This window comes from Pleurodeles waltl, chromosome 2_1, assembly GCF_031143425.1.
Source record: "Pleurodeles waltl isolate 20211129_DDA chromosome 2_1, aPleWal1.hap1.20221129, whole genome shotgun sequence".
NCBI classification, from domain to species: Eukaryota; Metazoa; Chordata; class Amphibia; order Caudata; family Salamandridae; genus Pleurodeles; species Pleurodeles waltl.
In genome coordinates, this window is record NC_090438.1 from 721,066,633 (window position 1) to 721,086,129 (window position 19,497).

The following is a 19,497-nucleotide window of genomic DNA, read 5'->3' on the forward strand; positions in this document are numbered from 1 at the left end:
TAGTGCATAAGGCTGTTCCCTGTGAGTTGTGTATGCCAACGGTAGTGTTGTTGCTGGCATTGACCAAGTGTATCCTCTGTCTCTCCCACTCCTTTTTGTTTTGTCACCCTGTCCTTGTGTGCATTAGCATCATCTGGCGGAGGAGCAGAGGCACCGGTGATGGAGGGAGCTGCATCCCACATGGGCCTGCAGGCCGAATCCACTGACGGTGAGGGCACCAGTGGGACGGAGGGTGAGGGGAGCACCCCGAACGAGACAGGAGGGGACACTACCCTCCGATGGTATCTCCCTGGCGGTGGTGGACACCTCTGTGGCCACCCCAACTACAGGTACAGCCACCACCCCCGTACCAGCACCGCCCTCCCAGCAGCCCCTCAGCATGTTTCCCCTGCCCATTCACCCAGGAGGGTGGGCATCTCCTTCGCCCCCAGGCAGCTCGGGCCCTGCCCCAGTCAGCCTTTCTGCCCTCAGTGAGGAGGCTATTGACCTCCTGCGATCCCTCACTGTTGGGAAGTCAACCACACTGAATGCCATCCAGGGTGTAGCAGGGCATTTGCAACAAAAAAATGCATACCTGGAGGGCATTCACTCTTACGTGACGGCCCAACAGAGAGCATTCCAGGCTCTGGCCAATGCACTGATGGCAGCCATTGTCCCTGTCTCCAGCCTCCCCCTCCAACTTCCTCTACCCAGTCCCAATCCCCTCAACCCCAGCTTATCCCAAGCACACCATCAGACCAGCAATCACCCAAATCAACACACAGAAGTGGCTCAGGCAAACACAAGCACCACACTTCATCTCACAAGCACTCAAACAAACACCATCCAGATGCAGACACTCCAACATCCACTGCCTCCACTGTGTCCCCCTCCTCCTCGTAGTCCACCTCCCTCGGATTAGCGTCTCCACTCACACCTGCATACACTACATACTCATCCAATACCTCCATCACCAGTACGCCTATCACTACACACCCTCACTGGCAGTCACCACACCCACATCCACGCACACGTCCCGTGTCCTCTCCCACTGTGTCTGTGCCCCCTCCTTCCAAAGTACACAAACGCAAGTACACAGACACCCAACAGCCATCCACCTCACAGCAGCATCCAGTCCATGCACCTGCACCCAGACACAGCAGACAGACACCTCCTACAACCACTCCCTCTTCCTCCACTTTCAAACCTTCACACTCTTCCTCCCCAGTGTCCCTAAGAAGCATTTCCTTGCCACCCTTGACCTATACCCTACCCATCACCCCACCTGTCCTTCACTTCGGGCCAGGGTGGCCAGAACCGAGCCCAGCACCTCAGCCCCCCAGTCCACGGCCACTGTGGTTTCTGCAGCAACTGCAGGTGTGAGAGGCTCCAAGGAGGCACCTGTCAGCCAAGCCAGTGTGCCAGCATCACCTGCCAAGGCCAAGAAGGGTCCGCCACCTAGCAAGGGCAAGAAGTGGACAACAGCCAGCAAGGAGAAGGAGGCACCACCAGCCAACAAGGGCAAAAAAAAGACACCAGCTGGCAGAAGCAAGGAGGCACCACCATCTGCCAAGGGCAGGAAAGGCCACACAACACCAGCCATGGCACTTCAGCCGCCTGAGGCTGCAGGTGAAGGCTACAACCACCACTGGCAGCACCGCCACCTGCACAGCGGCCAGCACCGCCACCTGCACCGTGGCCAACACAGCCACATGCACCGCCGCCAGCAGCACCACTGCCAGCAGCAACAGCCCCAGTGGGCAGCATTCCGAGGCTGCAGGCAAAGGCCTGGAGGCTACCACTACCACTGCCAGCAACCCCACCTGCACCACGGCCAGCACCGCCACATGCACCACCGCCAGAAGCACCACTGGCAACAGCATGCAACCCCAGTGGGCAGCCATCCGAGGCTGCAGGTGAAGGCCTGGAGGCTAGTTACCACAAGAAAGTATGGGGTTCACCAATGAAATGGAGCTCAGTCCACGAGAGATTATCTGTGGGCTCCTGGACCTCACTGGGTTTAGAAGATGCGTGGTGTGGGTGCTGTGTCAGGTGGAAGGGAGGATTTCCTTTTACGGACTAGGTGGTCTCACACACTATATAGTGTCATGCTTCATCATTTGACCACCTAGCCCCACCCAGGTAGGATAGTACCACCTGGGCGGACTCAACCTCGCCGTTAAAAGAACGGGAGGGGGTGCATAAATATATTATATCTGGAGATAATGGGATCCAGCTAAGCTACGGGGACATAAAAGCACCTAGGTAGTTACCTGTGTGTAGTCTACACTTATAATAGTGGTAACTGCTGGTGCAACTAAAAACAGGGCGGGACACCACGGTGAGAACAAGGACTCACTGGGTCACCTCACAAAAAATTGGCTGACATGTTTCTGCCCTCTACTAGGAGCCGTGGAAGGTCTAGGGGCATTCTTCAGGGCCTAGGATCCCTAACCATCATGCAAGGTGCAGATAGATGAGCCTCCCCTCATAAAAAGGGGGGGGGGATTCTGTTATATTGATAGAGTGGGCCTACCTGTAGCAAGGAACTACCTCGCGGAGGCCCTAATGATTGAGTCTATTGGCCTCAGATTTCAGGAGGGGGAGTGTCCCCTTATAGTCACACTTACATCAAAGGAGGCGCTCGCTGTGCGTCTATCCCGACCCCTCGCTGGACCGCTTGAAGGCCTGGAGGCTACCACCACCACTGCCAGCACCACCACCTGAAGCACAACTGGCATCCACTGAGCAGCCGTCACCGCCGGCAAACAGTGTGTAGTGGTGACTACAAGGGCTGCAGTGCATCCTGGCCCCTGCATCACCTGTCGGTGTGACACACAGGTGAGGGACTGTGACCTTGCCCCATCCAGGATGTAGCACGCTGGGCACAAGGCCCCCTCCAGAACCAGTGGAAGAAGGTATCCACTCAGCCCCTCCTTGCCAGGATTAAGCACACTGGGCACAAGGCCCCCTCCAGAACCTGTGGAAGAAGGCATCCACTCAGCCCCTCCTTGCCAGGATAAGGCTCACTGGGCACAAGGCCCCCTCCAGAACCAGTGGCAACGACTTGAAGAGATAAACCCTGGATTTTAAGTCTTATGTCCTGCCACATTGTGAATTTCAAGGATTTACCATGTAGTGCGTACGCGGCGCGCCAACACTCCCACTGTTATTTTTGGAAGAGACCGGATTTGACTGGTGTAACCCCAAATTATCGTGGCGGCTTTTGCTGGGTTATTGCGGCCTGAAATTTGGATATAGGCGAGCGCATCTCTGGAGCGGCAGTTACTGTTTTAAGCTTGCGCCACGTTTGATTCACGCCACAACACACACCAGCTTATCCTATTACCTTGGGTTGGTGTGAGGTAATAACAAGGAGAAATTGCACGCCACGTTTGGTTGCCAAGAAGCTTCGCGCGACAGCACACACCACTTTAGCCTGTTCCTTGGGCTCATGTGCAGTCGCACATGTCGAACTTACCAAGAGGAATAATTTTTGCAGACCTTACCAGCTGTAGACATGTTGCTTCACACACGGATTGAACTTCATCAAGTCACTCCTACCGGCACACAGGCCGCGTGGTGTATTGTGTGTCAACTTCCTGTCTTTACTCCATGCTGAGCTTCTAGTGCGACAAATTATCTTTTGAAGTGGTTATACTTGTTGGCCATCTTGAGATTATTTAGTTTACATTTCGAGTTAAAATGTGTGCAGCTCAGACATTTACCCTCACTCCACCACAGCCATTTTTTAGCTCTCCAGGAGAACCGCAGGTTAAGTGGCAGGAATGGAAGGAATACTTTCTAAATTACTTGGAAACTATAGAAGATGAAGAACTTTCTCCAGTTAAAAAAAAGAAAATCTTGTTAAACTGCCTTGGGCCACAAGGTCTTAAGGTATATAATTCTGCGGAGAAGAAGGATCGACAAGATGGTGACTCTAATGTTTTCATAAATGCTTTGGAGGATTTAGACAAATGTTATTCCATGTCTGTCTGTATTGCAATTGACAGATTTTCTTTTTTTTTTATAGGAAACAAGGGAATATGGAGTCCATAGAGGAATATGTTTCTGAACCTAAAAAACTAGCAATAACTTGTAGGTTTGGTGTTTACATAATGAACTGATTATTATGCATGTAAACAATAATCATATTCAAGAAAGATTATGGGTTCATAGTGAGTCACAACTAGACGAAGTCATTGCTTTAGTCAAGAAAGCCAAAATATCTAATAAGTGTGCTAATGCTGTGATAGCTGAAAAGAAGGATTCTCAGAATTACATTGTTAGTAAAGTAAGGAATAAGAATAGTAAGGATGTGTATAAATGTGAAAAACAACAGATCGAAAAGGGTAAAACTGACAAAAGATGTTGTAGATGTGGGAGTAAAGAACATCTAGCATTTCACAAAAACTGTCCTGCTTGAGACCAACTATGTGCAAGTTGTGGTTTTAAGGGTCAGTTTGCTAAAGTTTGTAGAAGAGGTAGAAAAGTGTCTATAATTCACAATGAATCTAATTCGGAGTCAGGATCTGATACTAGTATTTGCTCAAAGGATCACAAATTTGTTTTGGGTGTTAATAGCAATATTACTACTTTTAACTGTGGTGAAGTTGAGGATTTAAATCTTGAGGAAGATTTTTGTATCAAGCACCTCAGCATGCAATCCAGTAACAAACCAGTTTGCAAAATTTGTTTGGGAGAAGTGGAAATTTTAATTGTTGCTGATTCTGGTTCTCTGTTCACAATAATCAATAGGAAGTTGTGGGAAGAAAGATTTGTAAACGTTCTTGGAACTGCTTTGTATCCTTTGGATGTTAATCCAGAAAGCTTCACAGAAGAAGCTATACCTATGATTGGTTATAGGAAAGTTGTTTTTTAATTCAAGGCTAGAAGAACCCTAGGTAAATTGTATATAGCTGAAGAAGGACCGGCAGTTCTAGGATGGTTGGATCAAAGAGAATTGAATATTGTCTTAGATCCAAATAGTGTGGAACAAGTAAGGGTGGTATGTGACATGGAACATACTAATATCAACCTAAAAAACTGGTTTCCAGAAGTGTTTTCTGGAGAAATTGGCCTTCTTAAGGACTTCTCATATAAAGTCATATTAAAGGAAAATGTTTTTCCAAAGGTACATAAATCCTGAAACATAACTTGGGTGATAGTAGAGGAGGTTGGAAAGGAGCTAGACTTTCTCTTAAAAAAGGGTATTATTGAGGAAGTTAATGCATCTGAATGGATTTCTCCATTGGTGGCTGTCTGTAAGGCTAATGGGAAAATCCGTTTGTGCATTGATTTGAGAGAATTGAATGAAAACATTGTTGTGCAGAAATTCCCTTTGCCAAAGATAAATGAAATGCTTGCTTTAACAAAGGACATGAAATGGTCTACGTCCATAGATTTATCCTCAGCTTATCAACAAGTTAAGCTACATGATGATAGTAAAAACTTAACTGCATTCATGTCTCCCCAAGGGTGCTATCGCTATGTCCGTATTTGGTTTGGCCTCTGCTACAGCAGTTTTCTAGAAATGGATGTACAAGCTATTCAAGGACTCTGTGGGTGTGATTTTTTTTCAGGACGACATTCTGATTATGGGGGAGTGTAAGGAACAACATGATTCCAGGGTTGATAAGGTGTTAAATATTTTGAGAGACAAGGGATTGTCAGCTGAGTTTTCGAAATGCAAATTTGGTGTACAGCAGTTGAACTATTTAGGGCATGAAATGACCGCAGATTGCATTAAACCTAAACAAGAATTATTGACCGCTATTAAAAATGCTCCAGCACCTATTAATAAGGATGAATTGGGATCCTTCCTTGGACTAGCAGACATTTATGCTAAGTTTGTCAGGAACTTTTCAGAAAAAACATTTATTATGAGACAGCTTTTGAAGGAAAAGTTTAAGTTTGTCTGGACAGGTACTCTACAAAGGGATTTTGAAGGAATAAAGCTGGAAATTTGCTTAGGGAAAACATTATCAGGCTTTGATCCTAAACTTGTTTCTATTCTGACAACTGATGCAAGTAATAAGGGTATTGGTGCGGTCTTGAGTAAACAAAATGTCAGTGGTGAAGAGGTCACCCTAGCTTTTGCCTCTAGGGCATTATCTCCTACTGAAGAAAGATATTCAGTCATAGAGAAAGAAACTGTAGCAGTTGTATGGGGTTTAGAACATTTTGGGAGCATTTTGTGGGGTTTCAATATTGAAGTGAGGTGTGATCATAAACCCTTATTAATGGTGTTATCTACTGAAGGTCTTATTAAAGCAACTTCAAGGATAGCTAAGATGTCTATAAGTCTCTTGGATTTCATATTTAAGTTAGTGTATCTACCAGGGGTTAAAAACAAAATTGCAGACTGCTTCAGTAGGTTGCGGTTACCACTTGTAAAAGTTATGGAAGATTCAGAAGAGGACAATGTAGCATGGACAGGCTGTACAAAATGGAATGCTATTAGTAGCAAGGTTTGGGATGAAGCGAATTCGGAGGATCATTTTTTGTCTACTTTAAGGGAGTATGTCCAAAGTGGTTAGCCAGAGAAAAAGGAGATTAATGCAGAGTTAAGGAACTTGTTTGAGTTACGTAATGAATTATCAGTGATTCAAAACAATGTTGTGAGGGGTGATAGGATTTTACCACCAAAAGGTTGAGAGATACTATTGTCAAGATAAGCCATGAAGGACATTTAGGTATTGTCACAACTAAATTGAAGATCAAGGAACATTACTTGTGGCCAGGCATGGATATAGAAACTGAGAGGATTATTAGGGATTGTGATGTGAACTTGAATGCAGATAAATCTATGGTCCCTTTGAAGCCAATGTTACATCCTGTTCCGTGTCCTAAAATGGCCTGGGAAGTTATCGGGGTAGATATTATGGGCCCTATTGTTGAGGAAAACAAAGAATGGTACATAATAGTGGCTATGGATTATTTTTCAAAGTGGTCAGAAGTAAAGTTTGCTAATAAGGCCAATTCAGGGAATATCTTGTTGTTTTGGGATGAACTTTTCCAGAGGGAGGGATTGCCTAAAAAAATTATTACTGACAATGGTGTCCAATTCAGAAGTGGGGAAATTCAAGAATTTCTAAAAAGGAATGGCATTGCACACAAATTAGTGTCTGTTTATCATCCAAGTGGGAATGGAGAAGTAGAGAGATTTAATTGGGTTATTAAAGACTCGTTACAGCTAGCTAAATATAAAAATGTTAATTGGAGATCCAGTATTAAAATAATTATTTGGATGTATAGAACTACCCCAACAGTGACTGGTTACAGTTCTTTTACCATTATGAGGGGAAGAATACCATTTATTAAGGACAATCAAGGTTGGCTAAATAATTCCAGAAAAAAACACAGGAGAACTATAAAAGTTATGTGGACAATAAGAAGAGAGCTAAAGAAATTAGTTTAAAGAAGGGCGAAATAGTTCGTGTTAAACTACCAAGTAAAGTTAAGAAAGGAGAAAGCAAATATTCTGAACCTAGAACTGTTGCTGAAGTTTATAAGAATTCGGCCAAATTGAGTGATGGACGGGTTTGGCACGAGTCGTTTTGTAAAGTGTAAAGAGAAATCAACAATTTTGGAAAAAGATTCGACAAAGAAGTATTCTTGGTTATACACTATACAGGGTGCCGACATTCACACCACAACTAGAGAAGAAGTTAGAAATGAAACTGAAGAGGGGAGTTCCACATGTGAGGATGCCAATGCTTTTGATAATTGTTTTGGACAAACTAGGGGGAATGAAACCTACAAGAGTAAACAAGGTAGAATTATCAAACAACCGGCTCATTTACAAGATTATATTATGAAGTAGATTGTTTTAAGTCATGCATTTGCATTTCTTGTTTTTTTTGTTTTGTTTATTAGATAAGGGGAAGATGTGTTATATTATGTGAAATGTAACGTAGCGTGTTTAGGAAAGAATGCTGTGAGGTAGGAGAAAATGTGTGAGGTATGAGGGGATGTTGTGATGGACTGGAATGCCAGGGAGTCAGTTAGTACTGGAGTTAAGGATATACCGAGGTGTTGGTGTTATTGGATAATACTTTAAAAAAAAGCATATTCAACCTGTTTCAATGTGTTCGTGGATTACAACAGGCATCCACTCAGCCCCTCCTTGCCAGGATGAAGCACACTGGGCACAAGGCCCCCTCCAGAACCAGTGAAGAAACCACCCACTAGAGAGACTGTGGCCTTGCACTCCCCAGGACAAAGCAGTGGGCAAACCACCCACTTGAGAGACTGTGGCTTTGCACTCCCCAGGACCAAGCAGTGGGCAAACCACCCACTTGAGAGACTGTGGCCTTGCACTCCCCAGGACCAAGCAGTGGGCAAACCACCCACTTGAGAGACTGTGGCCTTGCACACCCCAAGACCAAGCAATGGGCAAACCACCCACTTGAGAGACTGTGGCTTTGCACTCCCCAGGACCAAGCAGTGGGCAAACCACCCACTTGAGAGACTGTGGCCTTGTACTCCCCAGGACCAAGCAGTGGGCATGGAGCCCCCTTGAGGCCAGTGGCGTTGTACCATCATCTGGCTGAGGTGCCCCCCCCATTCCCCGTCCCCCTGAGGTGCCTGTGTTTTTTCGACCTGATACTCCTGCAGTGTTCTCTCCGTATTGTGGCAGGAGTCAAGTGTGGCCTTGGCCTATGTGCTTTGGCCCAGTGGGCCACGGACATTTTGGAATGGGCATTGACCCTCCTTTTGTATATATTGTATATATTGTACATATTGTTTATTGATTTAAGCATGTATTTTTCTAAAACTATACTATTACACTCATTTTACTCCATTCCTTTTTCCTTGCGTTATTCCTGAGGGTTACGGGTGTATATGTAATGCTGTTGCATCTGTTTGTGTGTAGGGTGTTAGGGGTGGGGGTGTTGCATGTGTGTGTCAATCTCTTTTTCCTCTGCCCCTCCCTTGTGTGCTAGGTGCAGTACTCACTGTGGTCGTCTTCACCGGCATTCGTGTTCCTGGTGGTTGAGAAGGTACACCAGCATTGGGAAAATGTGCAGCTTGGGCTCCATGGCGTTGTGGTTCTTTCTTGAGTGTCTAGAGGTGAGTTGTTTCCCTTCAGAGTACTGTTTCCGCCGTACTTTTGATGGCGTTGGTACCGCCCCGGAAATTATGACGGATAGGGGTGTTGTATTGCAGTGGGCGGTACATTGTCTTCCGCCTGGCTGTTGGCGGTTACCGTCGCGGTGTTTGTTGCTACCGCCGTGGTGGTCAGTGTGTTAAAGTGGCTGTCTGTGTTGGCGGTTTCTGCCGTGGTCATGATTCCAATATTTTTACTGCCGGCCTGATGGCGGTGTTCCCGCCGCCTTATCACCGACCACCAGGGTTGTAATAAGGGCCTTAATGTATACCCTCAATGAGTTGAACGGTGATTTGAGCCAATCACCTTATAATTCATCCATTGTAAATGTAAAATTATTTTTAGCGCTGGATAATATTGTTTCTGCTTCTGTAATACTATTATGCTGAAATTATTTTTGCAACACTTCAGTATGCCTCTGGATCGCAAGCAGTGGAAGAGAGATTGAAGAAAGAGCACAGACTAAAAGGTCTTACCTTTGAATCCTGGTCACTAATCTATTAGCTTTGTCATGTTTTTTTTCCAGATGGCCACTGTGTTTGCCTGAGCATGGTGGCCATCTCATACTTTCTTAGTAAAGGCTTAGATAAAGTTGTTCCAGAATGGGCACCATGCTTGGACACTTATGCACACAAACATGCATTATGGCCATCTTTATATGTTTTTTCATGACGCTTAAGAAAAAACATTTTAAGATGTCTACCCTACATGTGCCTGAATGTGCAGATGGACACACACACAGATAAACACACACGTGGGGTCATCTTGAAATGCTTTAACATTCATTCAAAGTTAGCCACCCACAGATGTATTATTAGCAGAATATGGGCAGAGTACGGTTGGGGCAACTGGGTGCCGGAGGAGGTCTAATGTTTAAATTTTATGGGTGGAAAAAGAGTTGGGGAGCAGGTACAAACAGAGAGTGAGAGAGACAGAGAGAGAGAGAGAGAGAGGGAGAGAGAGAGAGAGAGAGAGAGAGAGAGAGAGAGAAATGAGGTTTGGACAGGACAAGCACAAGAGTTGGAAGGAAAGCTATCGAATTAGGAGCAAAGGGCCATATGTATGAACACATTTTCCCATAGACACAGAATGGGTAAAACCCTTTGATACATCTGTCCCAAAGAGCTGAGATAGACAAGAAATCCATTAAATTAGGAACAAGAGGTACAAAAGGTATTTGCCAACAGACACCTAAAGCTGTCTGTATGTGAGGCATAAAAGCATTTGAATAATGGGGTATTAAGAAGGGTCAAGTTTGAAATAAATACTGATCATATTGCATGCAAATTAAGATGATTGGCACACATTATATTAGTTGGCATGTCACTAATTATGTAGAAAGGATACATGGTACACATTTTATTTAGTGGCTGTGCCACCGGTTATGGATAATGATAAGCATTACACCGAGGGGCAGATTTATGAAAAGTGGCACTGCACCTAGTGCAGCGCTAATTTTCTTGCCCCCCTTAGCGCCCGTGTAATGCCACCATGTGTGCGCCATATTTAAAATACGACGCACCATCACGGTAGTCAGGGGTACTAGCATCATAATTTTTTACGCTAGTCTGGTGCTTTGCAGGATTAGCGTAAAAAATGTTGACGCTAATCCTGCCAAGCACCCAGAGGCCCATTGAAAACAATGGGATCGTCCCTTTAATGCCTGCTGTTAGCAGGCGTTAAAAATGCAGTTACAATGACGCATAGAAATCTCTTGGATTTCTTTGCACCATTTTTTCCGCCCCCCCCGCGCCGGAACACCTGCCTTGCATACATTATGCCTGGCACAGGCATAATGTGGCGCATGGGGTTACAAAGTGGTGCAATGCAAGCATTGCACCACGTTGTAAATATGGCACAGCTTTTTTGGCATTCCAGCGCCACATTAGCGTCAAAAGAATGACGCTAATGTGACGTTGGAATGGTGCTATGCATCTTAAATCTGGGCCAGAGTAGCTATGTAAAACCATGTAATACTCCTAGGTTTTCTTTTGCGTTGATTATAAAATGCCAGTATGACTTCCGCAAACACTATTCAAAAACAATCACGAAAACAATGGAGTGTTTATGAAACAATGTCTAGAAATCAGAGCTATCTTTGAAATTTTAAGCCGAGTAAACAATTATTAGCGACAGGGAACCATTTTAATTTAAATGTGCACAAAGTCTCGCTGTGAGGAAATTACATTTTAATATGCGATTAAACTACACATACCTAATTTCAAATAAAAAATAATTTCTTTCTTCGGGTGATTTATTGCCTTGCTTGCGAGAGAGCGTTCCAATCAAACTATATGCTTGAACCGTGGCTTCAAGTACAGAGATGAAGGAAACTGAAGGGGATGTGAAATGAATGCAACTAAAGGGAGAACCTCATAACAACAGCCTCATTTCTGAGGCACTGCTAGTATGAGGAAAGGACAGTAGGTAAATGCCAACTGCAGAAAAGGTGGGCTATTAAGGTGTGGAACTTCATATCATTCTCAATCAATAAAACTTTTACGGCCCACTAGTATTTGCAGAGAGATTACATTTCCGAAGCTCAGTGTCGAAGACACATGCTAATAAGCTCACAACTTTTAATTAAGCAATATGTAAAAGTAGATTCCCATTAAGCTGTGATTTGTGGCGTAGTTCATTACGGTGGGTCCCAGCCACCAGACACATTTTCGATACAAATCAAGCGCCTGCATATTATCCTGTGTAATGTGAGCATATTTAAGATGCTTTATCGCCAGCCTCGTGCACAGGATTAGAACTTCTATTTGTTCATAGAACAGGGCCGATGTATAAGACCTAACAAGCACTCTTTTATTACCACTCAGTGAACTTAGCCCAGTGCTTTGTTTACACACGCAGCTATTTCCTCAGGAGAGAATTATATATGAACGCTGAATTAAAGTGCATTTGATTGGACTCGCGTGCAGCTGTCGCAGCAAGTACACACACGGCCCCAGTGTAGGAATGACTGGAAAATGCACTTTATTACTGCAAACTGGTAATAGCAACACTGCACCTGACATTGGAGTAATGTGACGGGGAGGGCCAAATTATTCGGCACGATTAAGAAAATTATGCGGTAATAAAAGGCAAACTATGGGGCGTAATACGACACATTTGCAGATGATAGAATATGTGGCAAGTCAATAATTATGCGGAAAACGCAGCGGCCATACAACCGCGTAATTCTAGTGGCCCTGCATATTACAGCAAATTAATAACATGCTGATGTGATGATGTTTGTCAAAGAATTTTAAACTGTGGAGTTAGCGCCAACTTTTCACAGGTAATAATGGGTACGGCTTTCTCCATCCTATTATGTGATATTACCGCATTCACAATGAGCTTATTCCAGTTTACATTTAATCACAACATTCATTTTAAAGATAAATCGTTCATTCCCTATAAACTGTTAGTGAAATTCGAAGCTGAAGGAGATACGTGGCCCCCAAAGGTAAAATATATGGATTTATGACTTTGCTTAGGAAAACATCCTTAGTACAGTGTCACAAACTCCACTTAGTTGATCTATTGAATTAGACAAATATTTATACACTGAACATCGTTGTATCAAGTGCAAGTTTTTAAATATATATATAACGCTGATTATTGTATTATGTCTACTTGCCATAACTTGCTCAAATGCATTGAGGTTACACAACTTATTTGTGGCCTTCTAATATTTTGGGCTCAATTTATATTCAAGCTGTGCCCTCGGCGAACCCATGAGGTGAAAGTGGGACCTTGCCACCGCGGCTAGTGCTAAAGAAGTACCACCAATCTAATCAGGGGAAGACAATTACAAATGTATTATTTTTGCCAATTTAGTGTTATTACATCCTAACCTCCGATCACCAGTTCTAGAGACATCCTTACCTTGGGCTGACCCCAAAAAGAGTGGGATTACAAAGGGTGCATGACACTGTGACATTCAAGACCTTAATGCCAACGTTACTGGTAAAAACTGCTTTTAGGCATTATGATATTGACGCTCATTTTTATCAGGGATTTGTGCTGCTCTTGCAAGGAGACGCAAAATCTATTTGAGATTAATCGAGCCATGCAAGGCCACCTTGCATGGCCCTGTATGGCTTGAATAATATAGAGTAATGCAAGGCAGCGCAAAATTGCTGCCTTGCATTACTCTGTGGCAAGAAGACGTTCAATGGGTGGAGCCTGGGTGTTCCCACGCACGCACAGAGATTTACCAACACTGGTAGACCAGGGAATGCATCCGTATTGTATGCCTCCCCTCCACAGGCACAACAAGAAGAAATATCTTCACTTCTTCTTGTTGTTTCCTCTTTCTAAGTGAGCTACATTCTGCAGCACACATAGAAAGAAAAGAATGCCTCTGAGACTTTTTTTGTGCAGGAAGATTCCACAGGTTTGGTAGGACAAGAGAGGTGCTCATGTTACAAAGCAGACATTTGAGGTGGGAATCCTGGTCATTGGAGTTCAGGAGGCTTGAACTTGCTGACATGTCGATTTTGTTGGAATTTTCTTACCTTTTCGAAGTGGTGGAATTCAATGGGTTGAACAATAGATCTGCTTTATGAGTGTGAGCACCTCAGCATATTTGAAAGATGATGGTAGATGAGCGAGATATCAGACAAATCAGTGACTGCACCATGAGGTTTTAATTTAGAATGTAAGACATGGAAATTAAGCAGAGTATGAGGGTCATAGAGTGGGATGGGCTTGAATGAGGCCAAGTGGTTCCATACTGCCTCAGTGGTTGACTTTGCTCCTCGCTTGTCAATACGTGAGATGAATTCTCCTGTGCAAGAATTTCCTGGGTCAAAATTTACCAGAACCGTGCCTAAGTAAAGATTTTGTCTAGGAATATTAGTTTGCTGCTACTCAGTGCACATCAGTACTGCTACAACTTCATGGCTGATCCATTTTAGAGCTAGTTTTTCACTCCACAGGAATTAGTTGGCGTAGACAGTAATGGATGTGTCACAAAGTCCAATTCCTGATAGGCATGAAGGTGGTATACGTTTTCAAACATAAAGTCACATGTGCACACATCCTTACTTTTTTACTCTTGACCCTTCCGGCCCACAGTTCAATATTGTCATAGAACAAAAAAAAACATTTCAATATAATTTATTCGTCAAAGAAAGACATGTTAGAATTGAAAAACATTGGTCATGATTCATTTGGTTTGTATTCGAATTCAATAGGTATCATATTCTTTAAAATATGAAGAAATTGAAAAATACCACTATTTCCTTGTTCACAAAAATCTAAAATCAAACGTCAATATTTCACAACAATAGGCTGTTAGACAGACACAACAAAAAATTGCTATTAGCACATTACAGAAGGTGCAATGGAATGAGTGCAATACACTGCAGAGCACAGACTGCCAGCCACTTAGGGACCCAGGACGATAGAAACTGTGATTACTCTCGATGGTGTAGGGCCCGGAAACTTGTCTCTAAAAATAAGTAAGAGAAAAACTGTCAACTAATACATTGAAAATACAGAAAGGAATAATTTTTTTGATTTTTCTACTCATGACTATCATGAGAACAAGAGAAAGTACAAACAATGTAATATACAGACTGCATTTTATACTTCAATTAAGAGAAGTATTCTTGCTTTGCAAACAACCATCTTTCGTATTGCTAAATCACGTTTTAATAGGGTTATCAATGCCTAATAGCATCTTCCTCATTTCATGAAATTTGAAAAATAAATGTATTTCATTTCATAGGCTGTGCATTACTTTATGACGGACAACAAAGCTAGGCTAAAACATTATGGGGCATATTTAAGAGCCCCTAGTGCCACCAGAACGTCACTTTTTGTGATGCTCCGGTGGCTCTATGTCCTGCACCATATTTACAAGGTGGCGTTAGGCCACTTTTTGTGGCTTAACTCCACCTTGTAAATGCTGCCTCTTCACACGCAGCCCTTTGAATGGAAGAGGAGTGCAATGGTTGTTGCTGTGGGCGTGCCACAGCAACACCCATTGCATTTTGATGCTGCCTCAGATTTACGAGCTTTCGTAAACCAGAGGCAGCGCCAAAAATCTAACGCCACTCCAGGGGTGGTGTTAGCAAGGTGCAACAAGGAGGAATACTTTTATTCCTCCTCGTTTTTTGCTTTTTCTATATGGGCTGCATTCTGCAGCACGTATAGAAGGAGCAAAATGGCAGAAATGATTGTTCATGTGCATGGTGTCCCTTTCTGCACATAAACAATCATTTCAAAATTACGCTTTGGCACTTCTGTGTGTGCTGCATTCTGTAGCACACACAGAAGTGCCAAATCGCCATTAGTGATTGTTTATGTGCAGGATGGAACACCTTCCCACACATAAATAATCAAACCCCTCAACACAGACATCCTTGCACGATGGTGCAAGGATGCCTACGTTGGCGCTAGTCAGCTCAATTTAGCTCTAGCGCAGGGGACAACACATCCCAACATTGAGCATCTTTTCATAATATATCTCATCACAGTGCACCACACTGTATAGCTCTACATTACATCTGGAAGACTACGCCACACATTTTCAACGCATCACACCATCTCACATCATCCCACTCCACCCAAAACCACTTCACTCTACCCGAATACCACTAACATGAGCCAATATTTCAAATATGCTGAAAGTTAGTGATTGCTTGCATAGTATAGATAAATAGAAAGCATTTACCATTACCAACTGGTGCACACAATTAAAGACAGGCTTAAATGCATAGAAGAGAGTTGTTTTGCTACAGAAAGAGCTAGTTCCTGCACCAGCGTGCCTTCAAATAAGACTGTGAATCACTGATGTTACATGCATTTGTAATGCACTCTACTTCCATTTGCATGGTTTAGTAGCGTTTTCAGAATCACGGCTAATCATTGACCAGAGTCAAAGTAGTTAATTGGCATTTATGCGTTTCATGATGTTTATAAGTGTGCCTTTTAGGATAGTGGTTAGCGAGACTGGGACAATGTATTGTATTCTATTCATAGTTCAATTATGCGCAAGATTGTGCAAAGTGGTTTTGATTGATAAGCACTATTAGTGTGATGGAGATGTTTTGTCTACGTAGATCTGTTGGATGCAGTGTACCTGCTACCATAGGGTTCTACATTCTCCATTCCATTTGGCAGTGAATCGCTTTGAATTTCCTAAGCTGCAGGAGGTTTGAGCTCTCTGGTTTCGTAGTACGTAATACCAAACGAAACCCGCAGAAAAATGGTACTTAATTTCTTGCTAAATAAAGTTTGTCTGTTTAGAAGGCCCAAATCTCTGATACTATGACTGTTCCTCAAGTTTCATGCATCACACTGGCTCTGACTGCAGACTCATGTTACAGATAGCCCATCAACTCACAGAACAGAGCTATACTTTCAATTTTTCAGATATTAAAGACTGAAGCCTCACACAGCAGAACCCTCTTCAGGATTCACACAGTTTACTGTCACTTTCTTTAGACAAATCGCTATAGTACAGCTTCTACACTTTGTAAATTTGGCGCTGTGATTTTGGCCTCGTTGGGCCACATTAGCGTAAAAAATGAAGCTGTGGCACAAGTAGGCGCTAAGGGCTCTTAAATCAGCCACTTAAAGTATCCATGGCATCATTGCTACAATACTGTCAATACAATACAAAACAGTTCTTACATAAATAAGATCACTAAGGTAAATTAATTTTCAAACATTCTGACTTCTGAGTTATAATCATAAATATCTTTGCATACATCACAGTTTTTCAGGTTTGACGGATGAACTCATAACATACAACTGCTGTGGTATGTGGAAGGCAAGATTCAGAGTGTGTAATAAGGGTATGATGATCAGTGCAACACCAGGGTGGACCAGAGGGCGGGCTCACCAGCTTTATCAACTCAATATAGTAACTGCAGGTTCTGTATTCTTCCAAGAGTGCTAGTGGCTTTCACAATATTCCTGGGATTGGCATATTCATTTTTGTTCTGCATGTGATGCAATGTTCCATCACAGCAGAATTTACCTTAAAATGGAAACCCTGCAGAGTTTTGCATGGGCCAGTGTAAAAGTGACATTCTCTTTCCTGGATAGAAACCAAATGATGAGTGATGATTCATCTTGCCACTACTTTCTAAGAAGAGATGGCATAAGATAGCAATGTCCATGTCAATAAACACAGCAATTCACACCTGTATGTGTGTGAGACCTGACAGGCCTAGAGTGGTCGTCCCCTCAAATTGTTGCTCACCTTCTCCATTGTTCTGACTCACTATTGCTGGTATTAGGACTCTGTGTACTTTACCGCTGTTAACCAGTGCCAAAGTGCTTGTGTGCTCTCCCCTGAACACGGTAATATTGGCTTATCCCTAATTGCATATTTTATTTATTTATAAGGCCCTAATAATCTGCTCTACATATGCCCAGGGCCTGTCAATCAATTGCTACCTATGAGCCTGAAGCACTGATTGTGCCACCCACTTACATAGCTCATTATCCATGTCTTAGGCCTGCCATTGCAGAGCATGTGTGTGCAGTTGTGCACTGCTATATCGACCTGGCAAAATATCCCTTTGCCAGGCCCAAACCTTACTTCTTTTACATAAAAGATACCCCTAAGATAGGTCCTGGACAACCCAGAGGGCAGGGTGCAATGTATTTAAAAGACAGGACATGTACTTTTGAGTTTTACATGTCCTGATAATGAAAACACCCCAAAGCCGTTTTTCACTACAACAAGGCCTATCTCTCCTATGAGGATAACATTGGGAATGCTTCATTATATCTTATAATTGCAATTCACAACCTGGAAGAGATAAACTTTGTGAGTTTGGTGTGTCTGGAATCACAATTTAAAATCACAACTTACAGTGAAGTCAGATTTTAAATTGTAGTTCTGTAAGTGGCACTTTTAGAAAGTTTGCATTGTTTGAATTTAGTCATTTGGGCCCGTATTTATACTCCGTTTGTGCCGAATTAGCGTCATTTTTTTCGACGCAAATTCGGCGCAAAACTAACGCCATATTTATACTTTGGCATTAGACGCGTCTAGCGCCAAAGTATGGGCAAATAGCGTCATTTTTTTGCGTGAACGCCTTCCTTGCGTTAATGAGATGCAAGGAAGGCGTTCCCGTCTAAAAAAATGACGGCGACGCAAATGCGTCGTATTTATACTCCCGGGCAAAAATCACGCCCGGGAGGTGGCGGGTCAAAAAACCCCGCATTTGCGCCACTATTTAACGCCTGGGTCAGGGTAGGCGTTAAGGGGCCTGTGGGCTCAAAATGAGCCCACAGGTGCCCTCCCCTGCCCCCAGGGACCCCCCCTGCCACCCCTGCCCACCCCAGGAGGACACCCAAGGATGGAGGGACCCACCCCAGGGACATTCAGGTAAGTTCAGGTAAGTATAATTTTTTATATTTTTTAATTTTTTTTGGGTGGCATAGGGGGGCCTTATTTGTGCCCCCCTACATGCCACTATGCCCAATGACCATGCCCAGGGGACAGAAGTCCCCTGGGCATGGCCATTGGGCAAGGGGGCATGACTCCTGTCTTTACTAAGACAGGAGTCATGAAATGGCGTCTGGGCATCGTAAAAAAATGGCGCAAATCGGGTTGAGGCGATTTTTTTGGCTCAACCTGACTTGCCCCATTTTAAGACGCCCTAACGTCATTTTTTCCCAACGCCGGCGCTGCCTGGTCTACGTGGTTTTTTTCCACGCACACCAGGCAGCGCCGGTCTGCTTGCGCCGGCTAACGCCATTCCATAAATACGGCGCCCACATGGCGCTTCAGAATGGCGTTAGACGGCGCTAAATTTTTTGACGCTAAACTGCGTTAGCGCAGTTTAGCGTCAAAAAGTATAAATATGGGCCTTGGTGTCTGCTGCCTGTCGCTGAGTTCTCAAAAGCCCCCTAAAATATTTCCTAAGGGAGTAATGGTGACCAGCCCCAGTCTAAGAAAAAGGGGTTATTTAATGAGCAGGCAGGGAGATTTGTACCCCAATGTTCTGAGTGCTATCATTATGGGCTCACCAAGGGCGACTCAAAATGTCCCAAGAAGGCACAGACCCCACTGGTGGGCAGGCATCTGGGATGGCGAGTATAGGGCTCAGAGATGAGGTAGTCCCAGTTAGCCTTGGGGAGCAGACAAAGGTGACCCTAGTTTCCCTGTGAGATACTGAGGTGGTAGGGCCTAAAGCCCATTTGTCTGCAAATACTTCAAAATATAGGCAACAGGAAGAGGCTCTATGAGACAGAGAAGCCAGCATGACTATTGAAAACTGTCAGTGTCTTCACAGCAGGTCCTACCGAACACATTCCACCAAGTTGTAGTTGCCGTCAATCGAGAGAGCCATCTACTGGTGGTTCTGGTCCCCTTTAAGTGGGGGCGGTCTCAGGTTTTCTCAAAGTAGCATGAGCCTTACAATGGCTGTTGAGTGTTTCTTAGG